The 8,398-nt window shown below is 39.9% G+C and overlaps 1 non-coding gene across 1 annotated transcript; it reads right to left on the minus strand.

Annotated features, from left to right (window-relative positions):
• Window positions 1-7,297: 7,297 nt before the first annotated feature.
• Window positions 7,298-7,556, minus strand: LOC125616704. The gene has a single exon (XR_007347448.1). It is a non-coding gene; the product is annotated as a small Cajal body-specific RNA 6 (non-coding RNA).
• Window positions 7,557-8,398: the final 842 nt, after the last annotated feature.

The following is an 8,398-nucleotide window of genomic DNA, read 5'->3' on the forward strand; positions in this document are numbered from 1 at the left end:
CCACCATGCATAGTACATAGTATGCACAGCTAGCTATACGATTTTTTTAGGGTTTTTTTTTTTTTTTTTTTTACTAGAGTCCCCTACCAGTCAACCATTAGAATAATCCCAGGCATTCTCCCTTTCCCTTTCCCAGACTGACTTTAGTTGAGGCAATCCAACATGGAATTGGCAATCTTAACATATACATCAAAGTGGGGATCACAAATAGTCAATTAACACAGGAAAAGATTCTGTGTCATTATCAGGAAATGTAAATAAGAGTAGAAATTCAATACAATTTTTAAATCTGTCATTCTACCAAAAAAGTTTAAATTTGGACAATCAGATTTGGAGGAACATTTGAAGTAACAGGGACTCTAATACTACAGGGAATGAAAGATGGAATTGTAAATTGCTAAATCTATATCGAAGGACATAGTGATAACACATAGTAAATTTTAGTATGAAATATATTTAGGCATTTTCATCCTTAGGTATATTATGTTGATTCAAACTAAAAAGCTGTAGTTGAATAAGTATAATATAGTACCATTGATAACAAAGTAAAATTCCATGCAAACCATTCTGTAAGCTGCTTAAGAACTCATATGTATATTGTAAAATGATATAAATATGCAATTACATGATAAAATATCAAATTTAGTAGTGCTTAATTCAGGAGGGAAAGGTGTGGAGACATGTAAATTTGAGATTTAAAATTTATTGGCAGTCATTTAATTCTTTACCTGGATATTCCTGTGGTATACCTGTACTTGATAAGTTATTTATTTATTTTCTGTGCTAAGGATTAAACCCAGGACTTTTGGCATGATAGGAAAGAACTTTACCACTGAGTGTCCAACTCCCACCAGTCTTTTTTTACATATTTGTGTATGTCTTTGTTTATTTATTTATTTATTTATTTTTGGTACTGGGGATTGAACCCAGTGGTATTTTATCACTGAAATACATCCCCAACCTTTTTGTTACTGGGGATTGAACTCAGGGGCACTCAACTACTGATCCACATCCCCAGTCCCATTTTGTATTTTATTTAGAGACAGAGTCTCACTGAATTGCTTAGGGCCTTGCTTTTTGCCTAGCGCCTTGCTTTTGCTGAGGCTGGCTTTGAACTTGAGATCCTCCTTCTCAGCCTCCTGATCTGCTGGTGGCATACACCTGGCTCCCAACCAACCCTTTTTATTTTTAATTTTGAAACAGGGCCTTGATAAGTTGCTATGGCTAGACTCAAATAGGCAATCTTCCTGCCTCAGCCTCCCAAATTGTTGAGATTACAAGTGTAATCTACCCCTGGCTATGTATGCATGGCTTAAATATGCATATCTTAAAAAGAGCATGATTAGAATGTTATTGCAACTAAAAAGCAGAGATTTAACTTATGAATGATATTTCATTCTCTCAACAGAAGGAATGTTTTTAACAATCTCAAGATGATCTGTGAGATATCTACAAAAGGGAATTTAAGGAGTAAAAAATTCTCTGGAAAGTATGCAGGGGAGAGGACTCCATTCCTGTTTGACTTGATCAAGCACCAGATATGTTGGAGCTGCGGTGTAGATCAGCGCTTCCCTAGCACATGGAGGACTCTAGGTTCATTTCCCAGAACCAGGTGAGCAAGGTACTTTCAGAGTGACATCTGGCATGCTTGTTGGTTTTATTATTACTCTAAAGTAACAAATATGAAAATAGAAATCTCTACATAGAGATATAATATGCATCATAAGGGCTACAATTATGTATATTTTATTTACCTTTGTATCCTCGGTACATAGCATCAAGATTGACACAAAATAAATACTAATTCTCTAATGAAAAAATGAATAAATTAAGATCTTGAGTTTATAATTTAATAAACTTTTACTATATTCAACATTTTCGGTTTTTATTTATTCATTTATTTATTAATGATACTTGGGATTTAACCCAGACATGCTCTGTCACTGAGTTATATCCCTAGCCCTTTTCATTTTTTACTTTGAGACAGGATCTAAGTTGCTTAGAGCCTTACTAAGTTGCTGAGGTTGGCCTTGAATTTATGATCTTCCAGCCTCAACCTCCTGAGTTGCTGGGATTACAGGCAAGTGCAGCCTTTTTAAATTTTTTATTTCATCTATTTTTACTTTTTATTTAGAGTCTAGAGAAAATATCCAGGTTGACCTCAAACTGTTGCCGAAAGCCCGGTCCTTGTCCTGATGCCAATCCAATAAAGATGACATAGTTTTAAGAAACTTTGTAAGCAAAGGAGAAACACAGGGGACTCCTGTCCCAGAGCCTATGATTCTTCCTCTTACTGAGTGCATGAAAATTATAAAACAGCACACATATTAAGTCAAATTGAAAGGAGAAAAGGTCATTTAATAAGCAAGCAGGCAAGCATCTGGGAGCAGGCTAGCACCTCGAAGAACTCTCCAGCATTTTATAAGTACAGAGTTTATAAAGGCAAAAACCACAAGGACAATTGAGGCACATGTAGGTCAGAAAAGAGTTTGTTGAGACATATTTTGATTACATGAGACAATTGTTTTGATTACACATTTGGGAGTCATTTTTGTTATACATCAAGGCCTTCGTCAGGGACACGGGAAGGTCCTACTGTACCGTCAACATAGATACAGATGTCAGGAGGCTGAAAAGAAAATATTTTAAGCAAGCATACAACGGAGTCAGGTCAGAACAAAATGGCGTTATTTTGATTCTGTTTCATTTCACTGCCCATCAGCAGGAACTGGGGGCTTTTAAAGAGGGGATTCAAAGGCTGTATACACTCCAAGTATTCTCAATTGGAATTGTAATTCACTTTTTAATTTGGGAGATAATCATTTCTGAGATCTTCTGGTGTCATCCCCAGAGTCTAGATTACTTGTTCTTATGGTAGATGTGTACTCAAGGACAGATTAACTCTGCCTAAAATGGGAAAGAAAGGTGATTCTGTCCTGAAATTAGGGAGGATGAGAGATTTGGGAGGAGAAGGGAATGAAACAGGTTCATTTAAAAAATAAGTTGCAATGGCAGAGCAGCAAGGGTTATATTCAAAGCATAAAGCAAACCACTGTTACAAAAGTTGAGATTCTCCTGCCTCAACCTCCTGAGTTACTAGGATTACAAGTTTGTGCTACCATAACCAGCTTTATTCTGAAAAGATAAAACCAGCAATCGTTTCCTAAACCCTTCAATTATTTTGCAGATGAGAAAAACAACTTCTTGGTTCAGTAGGCCAACCATTTTATTGCCTAATCTTACCACCTATGTAAATGTTCCTAAAAATAGTTTGGCTATCAGTGACTAAGCCCTTATAAAACTATGGACTCCGCATACAAGTATCTGGTGGAAAGCCAATAGCAGGTCACATAGCTGATGAAAACAAGCATCAAAGCCTGGTGCAGTGGCACATGCCTGTAATTCCAGGGACTCAGGAGGCTGAGGAAGGAGGATCCCAAATTTCAGGCCAACCTCAGCAATGTAGCAAGACCCTGCCTCAAATTTAAAAAATAAATAAATACGTAAAAAGGAATGGGAATGTGAGTTAGTGGTACATTGGTCCTGTATTGAAAGCAAGCAAGCAGACATTGGAGGAATTCTGGGTTAAGAAGGTGGATAGTCCTTACCATAGCCAGGGTCCTAGGCCAGAGACCTGACTGTGAGGATCTGATAAATCAGGTTGGGCCACCGGCCTCAAAAACAAAACATAAAGGTAATGGTGAAAAAAGAAAGCTCAATTCTTGTTCCTGGTGCCAATCCAACAATGAGGATGCCTTTTTTTTTTTTTTTTTAGTTGTCAATGGACCTTTATTTTAGTTATTTATAGGCAGTGCTGAGAATCAAACCCAGTGCCTCTTGCATGCTAGGCAAGCGCTCTACCACTGGGCTAGGACCCCAACCCAAGTTTTGAGAAAAAGAAAAAAGGTTTATTGCTTTGCTAGCAAAGGAGAAACACAAGGGACTCCTGTCCCAAAGGCTGTGATTCTGCCCATCAAAAGGAATAGGGAGCTTTTAGGTGCTTTGAGGTGACTCAAAGACTACATTCCATGTGTTCTCTGTTGGGAGTTTTCATTCACTTGTTAGTTTGGGAGATAGTCATTTCTGAGATCTTCCTTACCATTCCCAAAGTCTGGATTACTTTGTTCCTATGGTGGGTGTGTACTCAGGGACAGATAAATTTGCCTAAAATGGAGAAAAAAAAGGTAATCCCGTTTTATGAGATTAGAGAGGGGAGAGATTAGGGAGGAGTAGGGAGAGAGGAAGAGAAAGAAACATGTCCATTTTAAAAGTAAGTTGCGGTGGCAGAGCAGCAAGAGCTGTATTCAAAGCATAAAGTGGACCACTGTTACACAGCTACACTGGGAAGACAAGGGTACCCATGTCCTTAGCCCTGTCTTTGAGGAACTGACAATAACTTTGAGGTTTTATAAAAAAGGGTAAGACTTGAGGGGTCTTGAGAACCAAAGGCTTTTTTTTCCACAGCTGCCAAAGAGGTGCTCTTGACTGGGTGTGGTCTAGTCATCGTTCTCTCAGGATTGGTCAGGCAGGAGCCTTATCAAAGATGAGAAAATCAGCTGTCGCTGTTGCCTGAGGGTAGCTCTAATTCCTGTCTCTGAAAATTAGGCCTTGTTCCTGGAATCCAAGGTGACTCAGGGTCAAAGAGATAGAGGAGATAGATAGAGAATGGAGGCAGGGATTCCAAATTTTTTATACTTCTTTGGATATTTGGACATTCACAGGCAAAAGAACAGTCTAGCTGGGCTCAGTGGTGCATGCCTGTAATCCCAGTGGCTGGGGAGGCTGAGGCAGGAGGATCGTGAGTTTAAAGCCAGCCTCAGAGAAAGCAAGGCACTAAGCATTCAGTGAGTCCCTGTCTCTAAATAAAATACAAAATAGGCTGGGGGACCTGGAGTTAGGGCTCAGTGGTAGAGTGCTCACCTAGCATGCATGAGATGAGGCACTAGGTTTGATCCTCAGCACTACATAAATATAAAATAAAGATTTTTTTAAAAAATTAGGGCTGGGGATGTGGCTCAGTGGTCAAGTGCCCCTGAGTTCAATTCCCAGTATCCAAAAAAAAAAAAAAAAGTCTAAGTCCTTCTTAGAATACCAGTCTAAGCTTGATTTTTCCCTAAAACTACTAAAATGACAGTAGTGGGATTAATAAAAGAGACATGAGCCAGGTGCAGCGGTGCACACCTATAATCCCAGCAACTAGGAAGGCTGAGGCAGGAGGATTGTAAGTTCAAAGCTAGTGGGCTGGGGATGTGGCTCAAGTGGTAGGGCGCTCACCTGGCATGCATGCGGCCCGGGTTCGATCCTCAGCACCACATACAAAGATGTTGTGTCCGCCAAGAACTGAAAAATAAATATTAGAAAATTCTCTCTCTCTTTAAAAAAAAAATAATAAGTTCAAAGCTAGCCTCAGCAATTTAGCAAGACTCTGTCTCAAAACATTAAAAGGGTTGGAGATGGGGCTCAATGTTTAAGCGCCCCAGGATTCAATCCCTGACACCAAAAATATGCGGGAAAATGTGGTGTGAGTTGGGGATGCAGTTCAGTAATAGAGCACTTGCCTAGAACAAAAAATAGAACACTTCGTTATGGTAAGAACAAGTAACATATGTACCAAGTAAGTGAGACAATGACCAAATGAAATTGCTTAATTTTATAATTTTTTTATGGGAGGAGTCAAAGGATAGCTTTAGGATGGGGTTAGCAGAAGTGGGGGGAAGGGTGGAAAGGAAGGGTGGGGTTGAGGTGGTAAAAATTGGTTAGAATTTTCAGAGTTGAGCCTGTGACTGCATTGATAGGCTAGGCAGGGCTGGTTGTGAAACAGCTTGTGGTCTTATATTTCCTGAACACAAGGGTGCAATCAAGCTTTTGTGAAATCATTAACCTGTTTTGCAAATTGTCATTTCCTTAGCTTTCCATTTCTCAGTCTTGAGAAAGATAAGAGAAAATACGAATTCTTAAAACAAGAACAATGTATTATTTTTAAGGAAAAGAAAAAAAGAAAAAGAAAGATAAACTAAAAACATGTTAAGAGCTTTTTCTTTTTTATTACTATTTTTTTAATGGTGCTGAGGATTGAACCCAGGTCCTCTCACTAGATCTATAGCTCAAAGACATGATACCAAATGAAAAAAAAACTTTTCTTTCTTTCTTTCCTCCTTCCTTCCTTCCTTCCTCCCTCCCTCCCTTCCTTCCTTCCTTCCTTTGTTTCATGAGAGATTGAACCCAGGGACATTTTACCACTGAGCAACTTCCCTAGCGCGCGCGCACACACACACACACACACACACACTTTTTTAAAATTTTAAGCAGCATCTTACTAGTGTTGGTAAAGATGGCGCCCGGAGTGCTTCTCTTCTGGGAGCTCAAGAGTATTGGTAAAGATGGTGCCTGGAACACTTCTCTTCTGGGAGCTCAAGAGTATTGGTAAAGATGGTGCCTGGAACACTTCTCTTCTGGGAGCTCAGGTCCATGACACACTGAATGGCGCGCGAACTGTCACCTCCAATCCCTGTGAATGGCGGGAACTTTGAATGGCGCACCTCCAATCCCTGAAGTGGCAAGAACTCTCCGCCAATGAAGAAGTAACAGCCCACTCGCCTTGCTCCTCCTCATCCTGTGTTAAGCCCATAAATATCAATACCCTGTTCATGTTTGTTCTCTTACTCTTAGTCTTACTCCCTCTCCTCCCTTTCCTCTCTCTCCCCCCTCTCCCCCTCTCCTCTCTTTCTCCCCCCTCTTTCTTCTCTCTCTCTCTCTCCCCCTCCCTCCCCCCTTCTCTTCTGCGACTGGCCGCTATGGTCCTGCTAATAAAATCTCGGACAGGTAAACAGTTGTTTTGGCTTGTTGAGTTTACGGAGCTTTTCCATTGTCCTTTACAACTAGGTTGCTGAGGTTGGCTTTGAACTTGGGATTCTCCTGCCTCAACCTCCCAAGTTGCCGAAAGCTCGGTCCTTGTCCCCAGTACCAATCCAATAGCAAGGACACCATTTTGAGGAAAAAGGAAAAAGAAAGTTTATTACTTTGCTAGCAAAGGAGAAACATAGGAGACTCCTGTCCCAAAGGCTCTGATTCTGCCCATTAGTGGGAACAGGGAGCTTTTACAGAGGTGATTCAGAGACAATGAGATCAGGGAGGAAAAGATTAGGAAGAAAAGAAAAACACATGTAAGTTTCAAAGCCACAAGGGATATAGTTGAAGCATCAAGTGAACCCCTGTTATAGTTGGGATTACAGGTCTGTGCGATGGCAATCAGCAAAATTGAGAAATTGAAAAAAGTTTTTTTTTTTTTTTTGTTAGAGGTCTCAGCTTGAAAATGTCAGATCACAGCCACAGATACCTGCTCTTCCAACCATCAGTCCATGCTGTTCATGGCTAAGCCGTTGCATGCAACCACCTTGGCTCCCCTTCTTGGCTCACCCAGGAACACAGACTCAAGCTATCCCTGCATGTCAGCTGCTCTCTGGCCCATCTCAGTACCACTGAAGCCTGATGGGATTGAGGCAGCTGGGGGAAAACTGAACAAAATATTTAAAGATAAAATTTTAAAAGTACAGGGCTGAGGGTGTGATTCAGTGGTAAAACATTTGCCTAGCTTGCAAAAAACCCTAGGTTTGATCCCCAGCACTGAGGAAAAAATAATTTTTAGGTATATCAAAAAGAGAAAAAGATAAAAAATAGTAGGAAAAAAAGAAGTTTATGAAGTTCAGCCACCAAATAATAGATTTTCAGGAAGAGAAAAATAGGTTAAGAAATCCACAATGAAAATATTAAAGAAAAATTTCCAGAAGTAAAGAATATAAATTGCCAAATTGAAAGTACTATCACAATAGATTAAAATTGTCCTCTACCAAACCATATGTTTGTGCAATTTAAATCATCTAGGACAAAGAGGAGATTCTTCTACTTTAAGAAAGGAAGGTCTGATGCCATCAAAAGCCTACCAACCGGGGCTGGGGATGTGGCTCAAGCGGTAGTGCGCTTGCCTGGCGTGCGTGCGGCCCGGGTTCGATCCTCAGCACCACATACAAACAAAGATGTTGTGTACGCCGAAACTAAAAAAATAAATATTAAAATTCTCTCTCTCTCTCTCTCTCTCTCTTTAAAAAAAAAAAAAAAAAGCCTACCAACCAAGAAAAGCCCAGGACCAGGTGGATTCTCAGCCAAGTTCTACAAGACCTTCAAAGAAGAATTAACACCAATACTTCTCAAAGTATTCAATGAAATAGAAAAGGAGGGAACCCTGCCAAACTCATTCTATGAGGCTAGTATAACCCTGATACAAAAATCAGACAAAGACACACTGAGAAACAAAAATTTCAGACCAATATTTGTGATGAACATAGATGCAAAAATTCTCAATAAAATTCTGGCAATTTGCAGGGCTGAGGATACAGTTCAG

The sequence above is a fragment of the Marmota marmota genome, unplaced genomic scaffold (genome assembly GCF_001458135.2).
Source record: "Marmota marmota marmota unplaced genomic scaffold, marMar, whole genome shotgun sequence".
In the NCBI taxonomy this organism is placed as follows: Eukaryota; Metazoa; Chordata; class Mammalia; order Rodentia; family Sciuridae; genus Marmota; species Marmota marmota.